Source organism: Ursus arctos, chromosome X (assembly GCF_023065955.2).
Source record: "Ursus arctos isolate Adak ecotype North America chromosome X, UrsArc2.0, whole genome shotgun sequence".
Taxonomy (NCBI): Eukaryota; Metazoa; Chordata; class Mammalia; order Carnivora; family Ursidae; genus Ursus; species Ursus arctos.
In genome coordinates this window covers 83,977,383-84,000,701 of record NC_079873.1, presented here as the reverse complement: position 1 = coordinate 84,000,701, position 23,319 = coordinate 83,977,383, and the positions used below count along the sequence as shown (strand labels likewise).

The following is a 23,319-nucleotide window of genomic DNA, read 5'->3' as shown; positions in this document are numbered from 1 at the left end:
CAGGCATGTATAGGGGTGGATCTTATTCTCTCTTAACAACAAAGGTTATGTAAGAGAAGGAGAACCTCGCTGTGGGAGACCAGGGTTGTGGTACTAGTTATGGCTCTATCTCCGTGTGTGAACCTGAGCAAGTTCCCTGATCTTTCTGGTCTCTTAAGGTTCCTTGTAGTTCTGAGATCTCAGGTCGCAGGTGGTGTATTGGGCCAACGTAATAAGTAATTTTGAGCACCCAGAGGATATTTGAATCATTGGGTGGCTCTGTGAAGCACACATAGGAAATTGTCAAAGCAATCCCATCGGCAGGAACTGCCCTCAGTTGGTGCTAAGGCCAGGTTTGCCTCCACAGCCCCACAAGCAGGGCTGCTGACTTCGTTAGCATTATCATAACAAGTTGTATTTCTCAAGCATTTTCCAGGCCATCAAAGCCCTTTCTCGTTAATTGTTTCACGTGAGGCGGCAATTGTCTCAAAGAAACCAAGCCAGATACGGAACAGGTTTCCAGGGAATCTTCGTTTCTGGTGGAAGATTACAAGTGTATTCACACCACAGACGCCGCAGCCCCTGCCCAGCTAAAGCCCTAACAGGCTCCTAACAATCCCGCTCCAAAGGGTAGGAGAGTGGTGGAGGGGGAGGGGTGACAGAAACACCTGGAAAGAGCGCCTGTAGCATTTGTATTCTTTCAATGGGGGAGAGAAACTGCCTCGAAATGGCCTTGCTGAAGTATAAGAGGGAACGCTTCCTCTTCCTCGGCTCTGGTTCCTAAGTCCAAGACCTAGGACTGTCAGCCTAGGTGAGCGAGGTGTAAGGCTGAGAGCCTGAGATCAGTGTTGGCTTGTGCCACACCTTGGGATGCTTTCTGGTTGTCTGGGTTTCTTGAATGGAAAAACCTCCTACGTCACCTACTACCATGGACACCTGCTTGTTGATGCTTGGTTCTTGGCAAAGCCTGAAAATACTATGGGTTGGGGCTGGGGGCGCTGAGGGCATTGGTTGAGGGAGCAGGGCGAATGGTTGAGAAGGTGTACCTGAATACTGTGCCTCCTGGAATCAGAGCAACTCAGTGTCCCAAACAGCTGAGCAACAAACCAGCAAGCCCTCAGGCTTCCGTGAGGCTGGGCAGTGACAGGGTCCTGTGGTAACAGCCCTAAAGTTCTAGAAGGATGAAGCATTGTCTCATTTTCCTTGACCTTTCCTAGGACCTTAGAGATTGGAGATTCTGAATGTGGTTTAGATTTTGCCCAGAATGACATGCTCCTTAGCAACATAGGAGACTGTTATTGCTGGGCAGCCTTCTCCAAAGTGAAAATTTCCTCTTTCTTACTTCATTTATTCCCTGGGCATCTGTCTTCAAAACTCAGCCATCCCTTTTACTTCGGTTCCATTTAATGATTTGATATTTCAAATTACTGCCTGGGTGTCCTTTTCCTTTAATTTGTTGACTTTCAAGGCTGCCTCTTCTAGAAAAGTTACTCTCTCGCCTCTCTGCCTGCAGCCCACTCTTCTGCTGCCAGGGCTCCTGTTTTCTAGGGAGGAAGGGCGGGGCACATTCTTCATTTCTATCTGGTTTGTCTACTTTGACCTGCCCCTGCTCCTGGCTTAGTTCTTGGAATCCTTGGAACACAAGAGTGTAAGCAATTTGAGGGTAGGACCGTGTTTTACACTCACTTAGTTTTCCCTAGGCTTCTTGTTAGACAGCCAGTACGCAATAACTGTTGTTGTTGTTTTTTTTTTAACCAGATGACTGCTTAATTATTGGTGTGGTCCTCTGTAAAGATTTTACAACTTTAAACTAGTCTTGGAAAATCCTTATTAATATTTAAGTATGATTTCTGTTGTTTGAGCTACATGCATTTACTTCTAGCCTGGTAGAAGTCCTGATGGACGGTGCTGTGTATATACCTACGAATCAATGGTAATGGGCAAGCAGCTTGTTGGTATATAAAGGTCCCTCTAAAATACTGGGTAAAGTGAAGATATGTTTTATTTTTTTTTAAGATTTTATTTATTTATTTAGATTGAAAGAGAGAGAGCACGCGCACAAGCGGGGAGGAGAGGCAGAGGGAGAAGCAGACTCCCTGCTGAGCAGGGAGCCTGATGTGGGACTGGATCCCAGGACCCTGAGATCATGACCTGAGCCAAAGGCAAATGCATAACTGACTGAGCCACCCAGGTGCCCCAGGGGAAGATGTGTTTTAAATACCATCCCTTAGGGGCGCCTGGGTGGCTCAGTCGGTTAAGCGGCTGCCTTGAGCTCAGGTCATGATCTCAGGGTCCTGGGATGGAGCCCCACATCCTCAGAGTTCCCTGCTCAGCGGGGAGCCTGCTTCTCCCTCTCCCTCTGACCCTCCCCCCCCTCGTGCTTTCTCTCTCTCTCTCAAATAAATAAATAAAATCTTCAAAATAAATAAATAAATACCATCCCTTCAATCTCGTGTTAGGTAACTAACAACAGATTAATAGCTAACATTTATTGAGCGTTTACAATATGTACTAAGCATTCTATCTGCATAATCTCACTTAATACTTACAGCAACCCAATGAAATGGGTACTGTTGTCACCCTTCTTTATTTTATAATAAAGGAAATTGAGGCTTGGGAAAATTAAGTAACTTGCCTGATGCCTCACAACAAAGAGCAAAGCCAAAACTCCGCCTAAGATCAATCAGACAGTAAAGAATTGTCTGCGAAGAAAGAGTTGTTAAGCAGAGGTAAATATTAGCCCAGAAACTAATCAAGTGGTTAAAATGTCCTTACTAGGTAGGGTGACCGACCCTCCAGTCTGGGGAAAGAAGACTTTCAATGTTCAAACCAGGACAGTCCCAGGGAAACTGGGATGGTTGGTCACCCTTTTATTCAGGGACACTGCCTTATCATTTGAATATGCTTCTAAAACTGGAAAACTTAGGAGGCAGATAGAATATACTGGGCAAACAGCTAAAATTTCCAATTTGAATGTAGCCTATGAGGGGCACCTGGCTGGCTCAGCCAATAGAACATGCAACTCTTGATCTCAGGGTCATGAGTTCAAGCCCCACACTGGGCATGGAGCCTACTTTAAAAAAATGTAAAAAAAAAAATAAAATAAAATATGGAGTACCCAGGCAGCTCAGTCAGTTAAGCATCTGACTCTTGATTTCAGCTCCATTCATGATCTCAGGATCCTGAGACGGAGCCTCATGTCGGGCGCCGAGTTGGGCATGGAGCCTGCTTGAGATTCTCTCTTCCCCTCTCCCTCTCCCTCTGGCCCTCCTCCTGCTCCTCCTCTCTGTCTCTTTCTCAAATAAATTAATCTTTTAAAAAATTAAAATAAAATAAATGTAGCCCATAAAAAAACTTGCAAAGTTGACATGTGAGGGGCCTTAATTCTCTGATCAGTAAGGTGTAGCGAGCTGGAACGAGAGCTTTTGCCAGTCTGTTATTGTCACTGATGTTGTAACCTCAAATATAGTTCTAAGATTTTATCCAAAGCGTCTCAATCAGCTCTGTTCTGCCTGTGGCCCCCAAGCGCACCTGCCTGGTGTGGCCTGAAACACTCTGAATTAGAGTTTGCTTCCGGCTCTAAAAGTCCTCATTGTCTTCCTTTAACCTTCTAGCTGGCAACAACTGGTTCCCTCACTTAGATGCTCAGAAAATAATAATAGCAAAAATGTCGAATTGCTTTGCGTGTGCTAGTTCCTTTAACTTTCCTATTGAGTTGATATATAGCAGCAAGGGGAAAGATAGAGATTCAGAGATCAGGTTTCCCAGAAAAATTCGTATACAAATTATTTGGGCTTGGGGCGCCTGGGTGGCACAGCGGTTAAGCGTCTGCCTTCGGCTCAGGGCGTGATCCCGGCGTTATGGGATCGAGCCCCACATCAGGCTCCTCCGCTATGAGCCTGCTTCTTCCTCTCCCACTCCCCCTGCTGTGTTCCCTCTCTCGCTGGCTGTCTCTATCTCTGTCGGATAAATAAATAAAATCTTTAAAAAAAAAAAAAAACAAATTATTTGGGCTTCTCTAAGGGAGTCTTAGAATGAATGATTTTGTAAGTGTATGTTCCTGCATTTGACCTCTGAGGGCGTAGCCACTTACATGGTGTGATTTGAGGCGCAAAACGACTCTCCTACCCGCCTGCTGTAGTGTCTAAAGTCATACTCTAAGATCCAGTTCGACATCTGTGTACCATGTAAAACCCCTCTTTCATGGCACCAGTGGTATGCAGACCACACCGTGAGAAACCCCGAATTCGAGATTGCAGCCCTTTGTCAACTAATTTGCCATTTGATTTTGAGGATGGAGGGGTTTTTTTCCTGTAGTGAGGTTTTGGATTTCTATGTGGTTAAGCCTGTCATTCTTTGCCTTTGTGATTTTTTTCGCTTTTGGTATCAAGCTTCGAAAGTCCTTCCCTTGCCCAAGGTAATTTAAAATAACTATTTCCTGAGCCCCTAGTGGTCTGACAAAGAATAAGCACTCTTGGATTAAGACACATTCCCTGTTAACATGACAAATGCATCTGCGAACTTAACTGTCATGGGTTGGATGCCTCATGAGAATCTTGACATGTAAGAAATTGTCTCTTTCTTGAGGCATGGATGTGAATTTCATGTGCTAAGAGGCTTTTGCTGGTATAGGTATATAATATACATAAATCATATGTATATATGATATATAGGTGTTTTATGTACGTATATGAAGTATGTAAGTAATATATACGTATATAGCCGAAAAACGTATATAACATAAAATTTGCCATTCTAACCACTTTGAAGCAGCCGGTTCAGTGGTATTAAGTACATTTGCGAGCTTGTGCAACCCTCCATCTCCAGAACTCTGTCATCGCTCCAACAGAACTCTGTACGTATTGAACACTGACTCCCCATCCTCCCTTCCCCGCAGCGCCAGGTAACCTCTATTCTACTTTCTGTCTCTATGAATTTGCCAGCTCTAGGGATTTTTTGTAAGTAGAACCATGCATTGTGTGGCCTTTTGGGTCTGGATTCCTTGACTTAGTATAAGGTTTTCAAGGTTCACCCACGTTGTGGCACGTGACAGTACTTCATTCCTTCTTAATGACTGAATAATATTCCATTGTGTGGATCAACCACATTTTGTTGAACCACTCATCCGTCCACGGACACATGGGTCACTTCCACCTGTTGGCTGTGGTGGAAAATGCTGCCATGCACGCTGGCATACACGCATCTTTTTGAGTCCCTGTCTCTTTGGGGAGAACACCCCCTCCCCCAGTCAGCTGCTAGGGCTGGTGATTACAATGAAAAGAAAGCTAAAAAGTTTAACGAAGTGATGGAAAGAGAAGTTTTTGTAGGGGAAATGATGGGCTTTCTGGATGCTCATGAATCCAGGCTGGCAAAGGTTTTAGGGTGCCCCTTTCATGAATGGCCAGGGCCTACCATACCTTTTAGCCACATGTGACATTATTACTTATCATTGACTACTTTGTGTGGATTTATTTATCAGACCTTCTTTCAAGAAGGCAACTCACTGGGAGTAGGGTTCTATGGGAATGACACGCGGGAAGGCCAAGTTTGGAGAAGGGAGGTAGAGAGGCAAGGCTGGCATCCGTGGAAGGCCCACTGCAGCATGGGGCTCTGGGCAGCATGAGAGCTGGAGAGGTGTAGCTAGCAGGTTTGTGCTCTTAAAGAAAAATGGTAGGGGGTGCACCTGGATGGCTCGGTCGGTTAAGCATCTGCCTTTGGCTCAGGTCATGACCCCAGGGTCCTGGGATCGAGCCCCGAGTCAGGCTCCCTGCTCAGTAGGGAGTCTGCTTCTCCCTCTCCCTCTCCCTCTGCCCCTTCCCCCTTGTTTGTGCACGTGCTCTCTCTCTCTCTCTCCAATAAATAAGATCTTTTAAAGAAAAAGAAAGGAAGGAAGGAAGGGAGGGAGGGAGGGAAGGAGGGAGGGAGGGAGGGAGGAAGGAAGGAAATGGTAAGAACAGAGCATGAATTTTACCAGGAATGGACACATGTGAGCCCACACCTCAGAAAAGAACTCTTCCCAGGGTGACCTTATTTTCCCTCCCTGCCTGAAGAGAAGGTTAACACTCCTGCTCGTATTTGCACTTCCAGATAAACTAACAAGCTCTCAATTCCAGGTAGAGTGTTGGCTCCTTTCCAGGACAGGTCCTGAAGGCCAGGGAGTCTGGGTAAATGGAGATAGATGAGTCTGGCCAAGGCTGCCAGGGTCTCCCATCCTCTGAGTGATGGAGCCCAGCAGAGCACTTGCCCCCACCTTGTGGGCTGGTGGAGGCGAGCAAGGCTAGCCCTGTCTATCCGCACCTGGTGGTGGCCGTTGTGCTGTGTTTGCTCATCACGATGCTGCTCCTACCTGAACTTTCTCCTCTTATGTAAGGCATCCCTCAAGATAACTACAAAGCCATAATCTGCCATGGCTGGCTGGGTTTACATAATAAATTGGTTGGTGTCATGCAATCGCCTCTCGAGCCCTGGAGAAGCCAACGTGCTGAGTGGGACTGAAGCTTGGGCCCATTTAGTGGAGCACTCTGTGTGCTCTGTGCACTCAAGGGAAGGCATTCCATGACCACAGGGGTCAAAAAGACGAAATTTCCCTTTTAGATGAAGACAGCAATAATGGCCCAGGACATGTTGTGCTGTTCCAATGTCTGCAATAATGGGACAAGGGTTAGGGCTTCGCTGTAAGACCACAGCTTTGGCAGAGCGGGCCTTCCATAGAACCCTGTGGGCTAATGGAATCTGCGTGAGGTCCAGAAGGCTAGATCCTAGCCTCAAAGCAGATTCCATGAGGAGTCATGGCAGGGGCTTAGGGCAGCCACTGTCTACCATGCCGACACTGAGCTGGATGAAGGAGTTGGGCTGGGAATAAGATAGGGGTCTGGGAGAGTAGACAGCAAGTTTCCCAAATGCTAATCGAGGCAGGAGGAAATCTTATCAGTGAGCAAGGCAAATTCACTTGTACCTTCTAGCTGGAGGTCCCTGCCCCAAAGTGGCTGTTACCCTTTTGGAAATAGTGTAAGTGGGGTGAGATCCCAGCCAGCATGGGAGACCAAATGGGAAGCTTCCCACGGCACAGACACTAGCCCAAGGAGAAACAAGAGCTGGAAGCAGGCTTGGTCAGTGATGCCCCAGGCACACTGTCAGCCTTCCTCTCTTGGAAGCCACTTTCCTCAAATAGGCCCGGCCTGAAGTCGGGGCCCTGCCTGTGGACAGAACCCCACAGGGACCTTCCCCATCCTTCCTCGAAGGAAGAATTTACTCACGAAATAGCCTTGGGTATTCAACCCACTTCCTCTTGTCTTCTCTTCAGGGGAGATGGAGAGCAGCTGCTCACAGCTTAGGGGTCTGGCTGGGATTCCCGTCAGAGCGGTCTAGACCGTTGGTTGGCTACGCCTGCTATCCTTGAGGAAGAAGGGGGTGAGAAGAAGGGAAGTGGTTCCAGCAGCTCTTTCCTTGCTTACCCACCCCCCCTCCCACCCTCCCTCACCTTGCTTAGCCTCACTCCCAGACTAGGCTGGGCCTAGGCCAGCCTGAGGGCCCTGACTCATTATCTCGCATAGTGCCTTATGTAACAGAGCCAGGTTACTGAGGCATCAAGCTTCTGCTTGTTCAGTGGCAGGCTTCCCTGGGGCCAGACATTCAGAAGCCTGCTGGGGGTCTACAGAGCTCATCCTATTTCCAAAGGAAAAGCCTGCTCTCCCTATGGTGTCAGGAAAGCAGTGTGCTTAGAGGCAAGTACCAGGTTGCAAAGGTGATCCCCCCTGAAGCCCCCACACTCAGCAGCACATGTAAGCAGGCAGGTGAACTGCTGTGGGCGTCGCGTGATTTGGGGCATTTGGCGGGGCAGGGGGTGGAGGGTAGGGAGGGCGACTTCTTCTATCACCCAATCCTACATTGCTAAAGAGACAACCTGGTGCATCTGGAGGGGCCCCAGGACAGGTCTTAGAAGTCCCTGTTCCTTTTGTATTTGCTTGTTGGTTCAGGGACTGCTCTGGGACCCCACACAGAATAGTTTACTACAAGCTGGGGGAGCCGTTTAAAAGAAGGCCAATTCCCAGCCCATTCTCCATGAAGCCTCAAAGTCCCCAGGCTGGCCTGAATTCACAAGGACTCTTAGCTTTCTTTCTTCCTGTCCTATTCAGAAAATTACATTACCTGGCTTGGTGCAACCAAGCCCCCAGCAAAGTCAGGCTTATTGAATTCTCTGACATATTTCTCTAGTAAGTTCATTTGACTATCTACAACACAGAATAGGCCAATCAATCTAATATTCCCTTGGCTCCAAGTTTGTGACTAAACCGAGAGTTCCTCTTCTGCTCTTCCCTTGTCTTTGCCTGAGCCCATCCCACTGTGCTGCCAGTGGGTAAATGGCTCACAGGCTGAGGGTAGTTGGGGACACTGTTCTCTGGTTAGAGAAAAAGAGGAAGAAACAGGGAAACAAAGTAAAAAGAAAAGTGGTGTGGAAATTACCAGCAGACATGGTTGTAACCAAAGCTCAGACTCCGGAATCCTTAGACAGGCTTAAGACCATCATCTCAGGGCTCAGGAGAGCTGGGCCCTGGAAGTACCCCAGATCCCAGCCAGAATCCAGTCAATATTGGGGAGCCTGAGGTGAAGGTACAGAATTTCCCTTTCTTGAGACCCCCCCCTCTCCTGGGCTTTGAGCCCCTCGCTTCTCCTTATCCCCCTGCCCTTCTAGTTCAGAGTCCATTGCTGTAAAAAAAAAAAAGAAGAGGAAAGAAAGAAAGAAAGAAAGAAAGAAAGACAGACTAAGAAAAAGCTCTGCTCTGTCTGAAGGCAACATAGTCTGCCTACCCAGGTGCACAGAGAAATGAATGATGGCAGCCCCTCACTGGGCCTTGGACTGAGTGACCAAGTGCTTTAGTCAATCAGGCCATCATTTATTGACGAAAGAAAGAAAGAAAGAAAAAGAAAGAAAGGAAGGAAGGAAGGAAGGAAGGAAGGAAGGAAGGAAGGAAGGAAGGAAGAAAGGAAGGAAAGAAAGAAAGAAAGAAAGAAAGAAAGAAAGAAAGAAAGAAAGAAAGAAAGAAAGACTAAGAAAAAGCTCTGCTCTGTCTGAAGGCAACATAGTCTTCCTACCCAGGTGCACAGAGAAATGAATGATGGCAGCCCCTCATTGGGCCTTGGACTGAGTGACCAAGTGCTTTAGTCAATCAGGCCATCATTTATTGACCAAGGGCCCACTGTTGATCGAGCACCCACTGTGGATTTATTGAGTGCCTACCCTACTTAGCACTGAAGAAGACAGGCAAGGTGGCAGGGGCCAGGATGGGGCCTGGGGAGCTAAGAGTGTAGCTGGAGGGGTGGAGAAGCTGTCCCCAAGGCTAGCGGGGGACAAAGCAGTTCCACTAAGGCAACCGCAGGCCCGGCTAGGGACTCCTGCTCCTTGCGGGAAAGGCCTTAAGCTTGCTGCGCCCTGGGTCCGCAGGGCTGGAGCTTGGGTGGTGCCAAAGCAAACTAGGAAGGGAGAGTCTCTCTAGGCTGTGGCTTCCAGCAGGGCCATAAGAATGGGTTGGCTTTGGCATGGTGGGAAGCAGCTGCAGGGCTCTCTGGTTGGGACAGGGGAGGGGATCCTTGCCAGTGGAGCAGGGATCATGGGTAGGAAGGGGCTGGCCTGGAGTGGGGACAGCAGCCAAGAACACTTTCTATTCTTCCTGGACTGAAAGCCGGAGTCACCAAGCTTCAGGAACCAGAGGAGGGCCCACTCTGGCCCTCCTCTCATTGCTCCTCTTTGACTCCGGGCAAGCTGGCCTCTAGTACCCTCGGGGACCTGGGCTAGCCCTGGGTAGGTGAAGGCTTTTGGGGCCTGGGAGCAGGAAGGCGCACCTCTCTTTTCTGCCTGGAGAAAGCTTATGGGAACCAGGTGGGTTGAGCTTGGGAGGGCAGTCGAGGGTGGGCACCAGAGGAGCCTGGGGGGCAGGTGGCTTCATGTCTCAGCACCCCTGGCCTTCATCTCCACCAGGCCCCTCCTGAGGTGGATCACATATCCAGGGACAAGTCAAGGTGCTGCCATGAGAATATATACACGATTTGCCCATGTGTCTTTGGACAAAAGTTGCTGGCAGCCCTGTAGGAGGCCATTTTAGCTTTGTTTGCACCTTGCTCAGATCCTTCTTTCCCAGATGCCCTACCAGTGAAGGCCCTGGGGTAATGCGAAGGAAGGAGGGAAGCATCAAGCTGATAGGAGAAGGAGCTGGGGGAGCAAAAGGAGCCAGCCTCAAGTCACCTGGGGAAGGAAGTCACCTGACCAGAGCAGCACTCCGCCCTTGCTTTCTGGGACCCTCTCCCCCAGCTAGTACGCTGGGCACTCACACTCATACCCTTTCCCATCAGTGCTCTGGGGAATTCACATTTAAACTCATGAACAGATTCAGTCAACAAAACATATTTCTTGCACACCTTCCCTGGGCCAGGCTCAGTGTTAGACACTGGGAATCGAACAGGAAACTCAGAAGAGATGCAGTCACAGCCATCATGGAATAATCAGCAGAGTGCAAGAGATAGACATTAACCAGTCACACTAATGAAGGTACCAATTACAAACTGGGTAAGAGGGAAAAGGAACAAGCTTCTGTCAGAGAGTTTAACGAAGGCCCAGAAAAGGCTACCTGAGGAAGTGATACCTGAGCTGAGGGGCTGCATCTCTAATATTGAAATCATCAGCCCCAGTGTAGTTCTAATCGGCAGACCCAGGCCAAAGGAGACATTTTTAGGCCGAGGACTTGCGAAGGCGCCCCTGGAGTTGTACCGTGAGGTAGCTCCTCACACCCTCGGAAACATCTCTAGGCCATGAGTGGCTGTCAGGTCCAAACGAGGGGGACTAACAGCATTCTGACAAGAGGAAGAGATGAGTTGGAAGCCCACGGGGCGACTAGTACTTAATGTCATCCTTTGCTAAAAATAGTCCATGACAGTATGGAAATGTGTAAAGGCTGGTCCTGGGGACCGGTGATAAAGTGGGTATAGCCTGTGGGGAGGAAAATTTGGTTTTGTAAATTATTTACTGTAAAGAAAAAAGAAAGGGGAGGGTCGTCTGGCTTTTCCTTTCTCTTTGTGGGCCTCCTTCTGAGTTATGAATGCTTCTCATTGTACAGAGGCAGTGGGACACAGAGCGTCAGGCTGCACTCCTTTCTGGAGCCCGAGGTGTAAATTTTCTGGGCTGCAAATGTCAGATATTCATCCAGGCTGAAAAACAACCTGAATGCAGAAGGAAAGGGAGGCTACACCTCGGAGAGGGGCAAAGTTGATCAAGGGACTCCAAACAGCTTTCATTTTTGAGAGTGGCTGGTCCCACCATAACAGCAAGGCGAGTGACAGCTGAGAGTCAGCGTGATCCAAGGGATTCTAATTGTGAAGGGTCCAGATAAGGCCAACAAGACTTATTTAGCCCGCAGGAGATAAACCTGGGACTTCAGGGGGCTATGGGGCCAGGCTAATGGAACAAAGATGATTGATCTAAGAGGAGTTTAAGGGTGGAGTGGAGGGTGGTGAAGAGAGAGAGGTTGATCTTCAAATATAAGAGAAGTCACAACTCAGAGATGGTGACTAGCTGCTTCCAAACCACACGAGGAACAAAACAAGAGGAAACAGGCCTCTACTGTAGCATGAAGAACTGAGATTAGATAATAGGAAGAACTTCCTGACGATAAGCATTCAGAGAAGCTAAATAAAAGTACCGTGGTGTGTTCTAATAATGTGTAAATGTGGGGAAGGTGCTGACCGTAGAAATAAAGAACTGGGTAAAGGTGTAGAGGGGCGGTTATAAGGACCAAGGACAGGAAGGGACAGACAGGCAAAGGAGGCAGAAGCAGGTGCTCCTAAGTCAGAACAGAGTGCATGTGTGGTATATGAAAGTATTTTCACAAAAATACTTTCATAATAAAAATGTGAAATCTCCACTGGTGCTCAGTCATTAAAGCCGGCATGCACTCTTCTGGGCCTGGAATGGGGTGGGGGAATGGACTCAAGAACTGTCAGGGTAGCTTCCTGCGTCCTACAGCCTTCTCAAATTAGCCTCGGTGGGGTACCCATCTTCCACAGGCTAACAGTTTGGGGGAGAACTCCTGTGCCAGGGGCATCAGAGGAACACTGCCCACCCCAGCTACTTGTGGAGGAAGAGGATTCCTCTTTCCACGCACATGAGGAAGATTAGACGTGAGGGATACAGCAGCAACCAACAAACCAGGCAGGATCCCTGTGGCAGGAAACTTACAATCTGGTGGCAGAGACAGACATTAAATAATAATTACATAAATAACTGTACCATTACAATTGATCGTACTGAAGGAAAGGTGCAGGAAGCCATGAGAACACAAGCTAAGGGGGCTTCCGCTAGGATTAGGAGATCTGCAGAAAGAAGCCACCTCGTTAAAACCCTGGGCACCTCATGTACCCCTCGGTGAGCTAGTCTTACCCCAAATCAGTATCGAGGGAAGGCAGAACGGCCCCAGTCACTAAGATGCCCTAAGATATGGATAGTGGAGTCTGTCCGGCTCACTGAGGCCTTTGTGTAGTCGCAAACCCCCAAGGACATTTTCTCGTTCCGAGATCAAGCAGCCTTGATTTAGGTAGAGTGATTCTCTAAGGGCCATAATAGTCTAGCAGCTGAAAATCAGGATCAGGAAGGCTTTGAAGAGCTCACTCGCCAGATGAACAGGATGAAGGTCAGTGAAGAGAATAAAGAACTAATGCACTGAAAATGACACTTGAAATTGGCCCCCAGAAATACCGGCTCTCCAAAATGCTGTCTTTACTCTCCTATTCAAATGTGGGAGACTTTGCTAGTATATTCTAGTATTTGCAGCGATGTGTGCCCAGGGCTGTTGGATCTCGGGGAGCCAGGATCCTAGAGAAGCAGAGTCCTCCTCTGCTTTTCCCTGTCCCTCTACCAGAGGAGTGGGAGGTGCTGGCCCTTGTAGGGAGCTGGGATGGTGTTCTCCCTCCCCTGCCCCCCCCAAAAGACCCTGGAGGGGCCACCAAGAAGCAGAGAAAGACATTAGCCACTGTGTGCTCATGAAGTACAGGGGCTTCACATCTGATAAACTACCATTGACAGACTCTTTGACCTTGACAAGTGACTTCCCTGGACCTCAGTTTTCTCATCTAAAGAATGGGGCGAGTGTGGTTGGAAAGGTTCAGTGAGAGGATGCTCCCAGGAAGCCTTCAGTAAAGGGAAGCCAGCCTTCATTACCTTAGGCAAGTCTTACATGGAACCAGAACAACGCGTCCTCTGCCTTGCCTTGCCTTGCCTCTCACCAGTCCTCGTGGGGACCCTTCCCCTTGCTCCATCAGTCTCACGCCCTCTCCTGCCCAGAGCCAGCTAACACCTGCAGCCCAGTCTGGCAGGCTTTCTCCCGCTTGCTCTCTGAACTTTCTTCATTCACACTCAGGTATAAATGACTGAGAAGGCTTTTGGCTTTCCTCCTTCAGAGGTAGGGGCGTGTGGGTGGGCAGGGCAAGCTGCCGGGAGCCTGGAAATTTGTACCAGAGATCAAAACCTACGAAGCTTGAGGGCACTCTACAGGTATTGCTAGCAAAAGAAGAAGGGTTTCAGAAGGCAGTGAAGCTGGGGACTGCCTCTTCAAGACCCCAAGCGTCCCCCTTCCCAGGGTCGGGGGCCAGCACCTTCTGCTTCTACACACATCTTAGAGACCCGGAGGCTCAGAAGGAGCAGGGCTTTCGCAGCCCTTTGGTCCAATCCCCTCCCATTACAGGTGAGGAAACTGAGGTCCAGAAGAGGCTGTGTACCTGCCCCCAAACCAACAGCCAATTAGTGACCAGCTGAAAAGAGAAACCATATCTCCTGATTCTCTGACCCAATGGTCTTCTGACTTCTCGTCTCTAGACGGCTGTGCACATCCCATCCCAGTAGGTACACAGTATCTCCATGCCAGGAGACCAGCTTTGGGTCCACCTGATGCCAAAAACGGTGTTTTTTTATTTGATTTTATTTAACAGAATTGACCAGTGGTTTGGGTGTTATGGAGTCCCAGCCCTGGAATCCTGCTTCTGCTCAGGCTGGGGCTGTATGCCACAGCCACAGTCATGCAAGGGGGACAGAAAGGCCTGCTGTTCGGCTCGGAAAAGAAATCAGTTGCTGAAACATTGGTCTTTTTGAAAGTTCCAACCACAGGGGCTGGCTGGCAGAGCCGCCGTCTGGGCTCCCCCGGAGGATCCGGCCCTCCCCTTCAGTCTGGGAGTTAGTTTAGGAAGCTGGCCCGGCCTCTGCAGGAGATCCGGAGGGCAGTGCTCACCCCAGGAGCTCCAGCCTTCCCTCAGAGCCTAGCAGCCCCCAAGGCACTCAGGGCCGGGAACTTCCTCCTGCCTCCGCAGCCTAGCCAGCCCAGGCTGGCCCTGAGACTCCCTGAGCACTTTTCTTTTGAGACTGAGGAAGACTTTCCAGTTGCTCCTGCCCTAGCCCAGCAGCTACAGAGAGAGCAATTGAGAGAGATACGGAAGGAAAGGGAGAGAAGGAGGAAGGAAAGGAGGGAGGGGGAGAGAGAGCGAGCGAGAGAGAAGAGGAACCAACCCCAGCCAGGCAATCGAGGCTTTCCTGGGCAGTGGCGAGATGAAGGGGGAAAGGCTAGAGGAGCCCCAGCTCGTGGAGGAGCCCCAGCTTGGGGAGGACCCTGAACTCGTGGAGGAGGCACAGTTCCTGGAGGAGCTACAGCTCGAGGTGGTGGAAAGTGGGTCAGATTTAGATCCAGAAGATCTGGGTTCCAGTCCCGACTTTGCCACCAATCTGATGCTTGAGCTTGAGTAAGTAACTCCCTACCCTTCCGTGGGCTGCTTTCCCTACTAATGAAATGGGGGAGGGGAGAGCCAAGCCGGTCTCTAGAGTCTCTTCCAACTCATTTATTCAGGAAAATGCCTCGAAAATCCTGATGTGCGTGGATGGGACACACAGATGCTTTGGATAAGTCGTTGGACTCCTGAATGTTAAAATGCTGGGGTAGGGGAGAAGGAGTTCCCATGAATGAGAAAAGGGAAGGAGAAAGTGGTAAATGTGTAAAGAGTCATGACCTCAAGAGGGAATCCAGATTGAATAGAACATTGGGGTTAATTTTCAGAACCCAAGGGATGTCGGACTTGGAATGAGCTAGTAAGGACAACTAGGATGTTTGGGGGTGTGGTCAATGCGCGGTTGCTAATGAGCCTCTCCACTAAATGTCTCCGGGTGGCCCCTTAAGCCCCAAAATTCAGGTACTCAATCCAGAATGTGTTTCTTGTGGGCTTCCTGTGCGTCTTTGTGGAAATTCTCAATTGAGTTAAGAGTATCTTCAGGTCTTGCATGTTCACCTCCAAATCTAAAAGAGAGCCTAAGAAGAGAGACTAGACTGACCCCTTGTCTTAGAAACCTGCTTTCTTGGGAAATCCCCCACTTGCAGCAGGCCCACTGCTGGAGGGCCCTCTGAGAATTTGACATTCACTATATATAGCTACTCTCCCCCCACTAATGCACAGATGAACTACCAGAAACCAATCTGCTTGGTGAGTGTTGGTGTTTGGTACATCGCACTGCATTCGGATTCCTTCAGAGTCGCTCGCCCCTCCCCGGCTTGTACGGTGAGAGTCTATAAGCCATAGTAGGTGACATTTCACCAACCAGAGAGCGCCTTGCGGGGCCAGGCGTGAGAGCGCAGGGCTCCCTAGATGGCAGGTCATCTCCAACATCCTCTGCCAACTGTGTCCCCATCAGCGCCCCCACTGCCGGGGAAGCTGCAGTAGGGAGAGTGAGTAGAAGAGGAACACCCCCTCCCCAGCACCTGTCCAGACACCTGCTCACTGCCCTAGCGCCCCCATCCACGCCACCACATGCTCTGCTCCCTTGCGACTAGTCCTTCTTCTAGGCTCAGTACCTTCAACAATCATTTCTTGCCACTCAGTTAATCAATCATAGATTCCTAAGGTAGGAAGGGATCTTGGAATTCCTGCAGGAAACTGTGCCGCCCTATATAGAGCCCTATGGTCTTCCTTGGCACCTTAGGGGCCGCCCCAGGGGCAGAAGGAAGAAAGGGAAGAGAGAGTTGAGGGAAAGGGAGGAGAGGCCAGGTAGAAGGTGAATTTGAGGGAGGGAAGGGGAGGAGGAGAGAATTCAGAGGACAAAAAGAAAGAGGGGAGGTAGATTGTGCCACCGCCTGACCAAATAGAGATTAACACCTCCAAACAAACAAGGTCACAAATAAGAATCTTAACGCGTGTCCTTTACAGCTGTAGGGTTTGGGTCCTCACCTGGCTTGCTTTTCCTCATCACAGGGTTTTCAGGCTGGGCTCCCCTGAACTAGAAGGTGTCTTGTGTGAGGCTCTGGGTGCCCCCCCCCCAGGGGAACCCAGGGGGCGGAGTTCCCAGCCTGGGGCAGTTCTGCTGTTCTGAGGACTTTGCATCCAGGGACCCTGAGAGCCGCCAGGTTAGAGTGGGGGTGGGGGTGGGGGTGGGGTGGTGAGGGATGGGGGATGATTATCTGTTTTATCTGTTTAAGAACAACAACAAAAGTTTTAAGTCACTGAAGGACCTGAGCACTCCTAGCCGAAACAGGAATCTCTTGTAAAGCATCCCGGGGCGGGGGGGCTGGACCCCCTGCCTGGGCTTGAAGGCGTCTCAGCCCTGATTGTTAGAAAGTCCTCCGGTTGAGCTAAAATCGGCACACCTCTTTCTGGCCGGCAGAATGCTTGGGCCCCTCCTCTCATGTTCCTGCGGCGGGCCTGCTTTGTCTCCCGCCGACCACCCGAGGAGCAGGCTCGGGAGAGGGCGGGTCGCTGGCTTCCCAGGGAAGACGGTGTTCCCAACCAAGGGCACCACGTGCTCCCTGGGCGGCCAGCCCCAGCCGGAGGTCGCCGGACCTGTGGAGTGCCTGGCCCGACAGGCAAGGCTACTGATGTGGGCTTAGGGCACTCCAGCCGATGCAGCCCCAGGGGCCAAGGCAGAAGAAGTCCACTCCAGAGAGGGCACTGTCTGAACTAAGTGAGGTCTAGTGTGGAATTCTCAGCAGGGGAAATAGCCGGAGGGAAGGAACACTTGACTGAGAATAAGGGCCCTGTGTTCTGGTGCAAACTCCAGCTTTGGCTGGGGTTTGGCACCTGAAAGGAGAAAAATAATAAGGGCCCGGGCCCTCGCCCTGAGAGAAAGGCACGAGGGAGGCGGGCTCAGGAACGGTATTCCGGGCCAGGCAGGCATTCTCAAGCCCTGCCGGCTTTACATTGGAGGAGGATATAAAGCCTTGCTTGTTGGCGGTGGGGACCATCTGCGTGCACTATACAGAGAGTACTGTTCCCCCAAGCGTGGTAAACATATGCTGGTGGTATGCGAGATGATTTTAGGTGCTACATGGACTAACTTTGTTTTTCTATTTTTATGGCTATTTATTTATTTGACAGGTAGTAAGGGGGAGAATGTGTCTAACATATATACTCTGTGATTTCAAAAATATTCCTAAGGTGGGGGCATTTTTAAGAAGTGAATCTGCTTTATTTTTTGTTGTTGTTGTTTTAAGATTTACTTACTTGAGAGAGAGAAAGAGCAGTAGGGAGAGGCAGAAGGAGAGAGAGAGTCCCAAGCAGACTCAGCGCTGAGTGCAGAACCTGAGGCGGGGCTCAATCTCACGACCCCGAAGTCATGACTGAGCCAAAACTGAGAGTCGGTCGCTTAACCAACTGCACCACCCAGGTGCCCCTAAGAACAATGCTGGTGGTACTCAGATGTGGCTAATATCTTGACAGTGGTAAGCAAATCACTGCATTTGGGGCCCCACTACCGCACTGTGTTAGCAGAGGCAGGCCAGAGGATAGTAGGGGCCATCCAGTATGGTTTGAGATCATCTCGTCCACATACACCTAGCTTGAAGGCCTCCTCTGACAGCCCTAGTCCAAGTGTAAGAACACCCTGCTATTTTTATATTCCTGGTGTCCTGCTCTGCCCCATGACACTCAACACTCCAGATTACCGGCAGGCCTTTCCCTTGCCCCGGGGCACTGTCTCTACCACACTCCAGAACACACGGAGAGGGGCGGGGGGTAGAAAGCTTCGGGAAAGTTGGTGGGGCTGTCCTCACCAGCTTCCACTGATTTCTTCTCAGCATTGTTCATTGGCAAATTTAACTCAGATGTAAGGAGGTATTTCCAGGAAGCAGGTCAAAGAGGTTACGATCTTTCTCTGAATGCACAAAGCCGCAGTAGGACAGGAAGTATGTGACGGTGGCGATTTACATGGACTGGAGCCGATTTCCGGACAGATTTGGACAAGATTTGGTGGGAAATTTGTAGAAAATCAAACTGGAGAAGAGGGTTCCTATTTCTGTTGGGAGTCTGTGATGAGCTCTGTCCGTATAAATAAGTTTGCTCCACTTCCTCCTTCGCTTGCCCTAAGATAGGGAATGTGATTATTATCCCTGCTTCCTCCCAGGGCTCACCTTGCAGATTATGGGGATGAACCCCAGGAAGCAAGCAGCAAGGCAATAAAGTTATGGGCCTGGTCTCCCGCCTTCCAAGTGGGTTGCAACCTTGGGAGACTTGCATCTCTTTCCTATGCTGTTTGGTCCCTGGAACTGTCTTTAGCAAAAGGCCCAGGCAGATACAGTTGAGCCACAAACACCTCGAAGAAAGGGAATACCACAATATCCTTTGGTGGTACATTCCAGTGTTTCACAACCTTTGCTCTCCGGGACCGTTCCTCTTAAATTCTGTCCTCCAGCTTTCTTATACACCACGTAATATGCTTAAATGGTAGTTATTCCATCCCTTGTCAGCCCCCTTTGCCAGATTAGCTGTATCTGTTTTTTAAAAAACACTTTGAACCAGCTTTTATTTCTCCATCCTCTAGACACTGTTCAAATTCTCCACCCGAGATTTCATTCTGTCCTCTGTAACTGCTGAGAATGTAAGGGGCACACCTTTGCCTGTAGCCAGCCCCCCCCCCCGAGTCTCTTCAAAATGACCACTGACACACATTTGGAAGGTGGCAAGGTAGGAAAGGAGTAACATTAACTGGACCTCGGAGGGCCCAGCCACCTGTCCTAACCCCCTGAGCTAGCTGTCCAACGGGAGACGAGAGCAGTGTAGAGTTTCATTAGTGGCCGGCGGCCATGGAGTAGAGAAGGAAGATGACTTCATAGTTCCTACATGTTTCTTTCCTATTTAGAGCATCCAGGATCATGCTTGTTCCTTAATGCTACTGAATTGTGTGCTAACGATTCGTTGCAGCCTCCTCCTTTAGCCTCCCTACCCACATAGCCCCATTCTTTCATCTGGGTAGAGTCACATTTTGATTATTCCTATATTCATTATCCTCTTTGTGGAATATCCACGGCAGTCACTGAGTCTCACGTTGTCCCCCCGCACCCGTCCCCCGCCTTCTAGCAAGTCTCTGCGTACTCAGGCATGCGGGGTCACTTTGACACCAGTCTAAGTTGAGCATAAATAAAGAAGGCTCTTGCAAAAATAAGTTATCCACTCATACATGGATTCCAAAGACAACCATAGTTGAATTTCACGTGGCTGGGGTAACTAACATCAAACACGGCAACGGATAATCCAAAATAAAAGGTAATCTCTAAAAAAAAAAATCATGTATCACTCACTTTGAAATCACATTGTGGGTCTAATTTTTTTTTCAGTAGTTCTGCCTTCCTCATTATTTGGGCTGCTATGAAAATGAGCTTGCATCCCTGGAGTCTACAGAAACTAGGAGGAGAAAGTGGGTGTAGGGGGAAGCTAAGCCAAGACCACGTATTGCCATGGACATTTCACAAAGTGGAAGAAGGCACCCAGAAATACTTGGGAGTTGGCTTCCAGTCAGACAGAAGTCTTTTCTGTGTGTCTTTGCAATGTGTCATATGGTTGTTTATGCCATGGATTTGTCCAGGAAGTTCCAAGGGTCCTGTCCACTGGTACCCAGTTTGACCTGGGGAGATTCGGGGCCAGGTTGCTGACAGGAAATCATAGCCCCCTTGTCCCTCTTCACCATAGCCTGATGGCTGTATCACTGTGCCTGGTCTGGTCATCTGACCCATGCAAGTCTGAAGGAGGTGGTGCAATTCATCTGAGGAAAATCACTTCTGAGACAGGAAGGGGCACGGCAGCCTCTTCAGCAAAGGATTTATGTATCTGTCACAGGAGGGAAGTGTGAGCTGAGAAATGACTCCCAGAAGTGCTAGAATTGGAAGAGGCAGCACTGCTACCTTTCCCAGTCTGTAGTGTATTCATTCGGAATCTCTGCCGCCTCAGGAGGCCAGCATCCCGGCCCTTCCTCCCTCGCTCTTGAGCCCATCCTCTCTCCCTTGCTACTCTCTGGCTCAGCACACCCTTAAGAAAACAGAGCAGAGCTGGCCAGGTGCACCCTGCCAGGGGCCGAGCTGGAGGTGAAGAACAGAGAACAGAGGCTGGTGCTGCTTTTTGTGTGGCAGTGACAGGCCGAGACCCTTGAGCCAGCCACAACAGTGTGTGGCCGTGGCTGGCCCTGTGGCAATGTGGGTGGATGCGGTTCCTCCAGTCCCTGCAGCCCACAGAAGCCTGGGCGGGGGAGGGTAGGACAGGGGACTCATTCCGTCGGGCTAGAGCTAGACTTAATTCTTGCTGTCTTTGCGAATTGATTTTTGCATTTTTGCCTGCCCTGCATATCTTGGCTCTGGGCCCTCTGTTGAGCCCGGGACTGTGTCTTTGCTCCGCGTCCCGGCCCCTGATGCGAGGCTGCCAGACCCGCTCCCTTGGCAACCTCATTAGGCTCCGGTGGTGTCTCTGGGGAATCTAAGCTGGGCAGCGGTGCTCCATCTTGAGGGCTCTAGTTGTCCAGATGGTTTCTAACCTCTCCAATGCAAGGGGACCCCAGCAAATTCCAGCCCAGCTGTCTTTGGGAGCACCCACTCCACTCAGGTCTGTGCCTGGCCCCACTGGAGACAGACTCCGGACCTCCGGGTGCAAGGCTTCATGCATTCCTTCCTTATTCTTTGTCTCCAGGGCAGGGGCTTGGCCAAGGGAGCACATATCCCCTTCCACCACACTCCCTCATGACAAAGAACCAATGACTGTTTTCATGCTCCTCAGGAAGCAAGGGGTGGCTCATGCCAGGCCTTGAAGCCCAGTAGGGAAGGTGAATGGCACCCTGGCTCCAGACCCCACAAGCACCTGGTCCTTGCATTAAGTGGGCAGAGATGAGCATGAATTCTGGGGAAATGCCTCAGTCTGGAGAGGAGATTGTGTCTCCCTTGTTGTAAACCTAGCTGCCAAAACCTGAAACATTTTTAGCTGGGGTAGAGGAAGCAGGCCCATCACCAGGAAAATGGTGAACTGGGTGGGATTTGTCTTTGACGCTCTATTTTCTTCCCCAGTCTCCCTTCTAGCCCAAGCTCCCTCCAACTACCCTCAGCTGCTCAGGGCTCTCAACTACATCTTCCAGAACTTTCCTGACCTCCTGACCTCTGAGCCATCCATCCCCCTGGGGGAGACCTGCTTTCTACTACTGCTAATGGGATACAGTGACTCCAGCTAAGGTGTAAACAGCTGGCAGTAGCGGAATGCGCTTTCCCCTCCCAAGTCACAATTCTGTTTAAACCTGGACTTTCCAAAGGAGTAAGCAAAGCGAGAACTGCAGGCTCAGCTGTGGGCTGGTGGAGCTGACCTTTCCGGGCAAGATTGTTCTGACCTTTAGCCCCTCAAATCATACTAAGCAGGCAGCCACCCTCTCCACCCATGCGTCAGGCCGTCCTTGGGGACGTGGCTGGCTTTCACAGAGGTAACTGGGAGAGTCCTGGCCGTGTCCCCCCCCCCCCCAGAGAAGCCCAGACACAAGGGGCTGGGTATCAGGGTGAAGGCTCTGGCTTAGCCTGAAGATCGGAGTTGGGGAGCGGGGCTGCACTGGGCCTACTGGGCCTCTCTACCCTCCCCCCACCCAGCCAGGCATGCACTTTCAAAAGATGCAGGGAAGAAACTGGAAAATCCCCGCATGTGTACCTGACTCAGTTGACTTTTTAAATATCTGAGAAAGCAGGAGTGAGGCAATTACTTGTAATAGCAAAACCATTCTCCCTTGAAGGGAGGAGCTCTAACCACTCACGGAGCAAGGGTTACAGTCCTTCAGAGGGGTCTGTTGCAAAGCTATTTTTGGCTCACTTGCTCTTCTTTCCTCCTTGAGTTCTGTTCCTCTCCAGGCCCCTCAGGAGGCCCCCTCTCCACCTCCTTCCCTGTGTCTGTGCTCACACAGGCTTATGCAGGGGAAGTAACCCCTCGCCAAGTGATTCTCTCATGCAACACATTTTCCGAGATGGTCCCACTGCTCCCTTCCAGAAGAGCAGGGACAAAGACCGTCTGGACCGATGTAACGACCTCTTCCCCTCCGCCCAAGCACACCGGAATTCCAAATGTTCTCGTTTCCTTCAAGCACAAATGGCTTTTGCGGCTAATCCTCTGCTCTGGGTTACCCATTTCCTGCTCAGCCCTGGCACAGCAAACGTGTCTCCACAGCAGCTACCTCAGGGTAATTTGAGAAGGAGCTCTAGGCCACCACATGTGGAAAAGGAATCAGGGGAAGACACATGTGGAATAAGAATCTCCTAGAGAAAAGACACTGGGCTTTTTGCAAAGGGCCTGAATAATATAGAAATACCAGCACCGGATGTTTCTAGGATGCCAGCATCATTTACTCTAAGGTGATTTTTTTTTATTATTATTATATCCTCCCCATCGCAGGGACTTTAACAAAATCCCTGACACCGTTCCACCTGCCTCTCGAGTCAGCAACCACCCATGTCCTGCCTGTGTGGAAATCCTGGGCACACATACCCCTATCCGGCCTGGATCCTTCAGCTTGTACCTGCAGTATCTGATCGGTTTCTGCCTAGTCAGTCAGCTGTGCCCTGTTGCTGAGCCTGTTTGGGTGGGGAGGCTGGGAAAATGGAGCAAGTGCTCCAGGAGGGAACTGTTCTCCATTTTCCCACCCCCTTGACTCCCCAGCTCTCTCTCCTTGTTCTGTGACTCCGCTTCTGGGCTCCAATCCTGACCAGGCCCAAGACCCCCTGCCTGGATTGCTGGGTCCCGAGTTGTCCTCGCCAGCACTTCCCACGCTCCTCCTCTGCTCAGCTCCTGGGCTGGTGGCAGGTTTCTGTCTGCCTGGCTGGCAACTGACCCCACCTCAAGATGTCTAGCCAGTTCCTTCCGGCCTTTTCCTCCTCCCCATGCCAGGGATGTTCATTCATAGTGGGGTCCCAGGTTAGAAGGAGCTACTTCAGTGGATTCACCCTGGGGAGCAGCTCCTTCCCCCTCAAAGCTAAATGGGAGAGCAGGAGCACTGTTCACATTCATTTGGCCTGGGCCTTTCTTTTACCCATTTTTAGATCCGTG

The 23,319-nt window shown here is 50.3% G+C and overlaps 1 protein-coding gene across 6 annotated transcripts in view; it reads left to right on the top strand.

Moving 5' to 3' along the window:
- Positions 1-23,319, top strand: part of TSC22D3 (TSC22 domain family member 3) — a 64,087-nt gene that overhangs the window by 4,112 nt on the left and 36,656 nt on the right. The gene's annotated exons all lie outside the window — the stretch shown is intronic.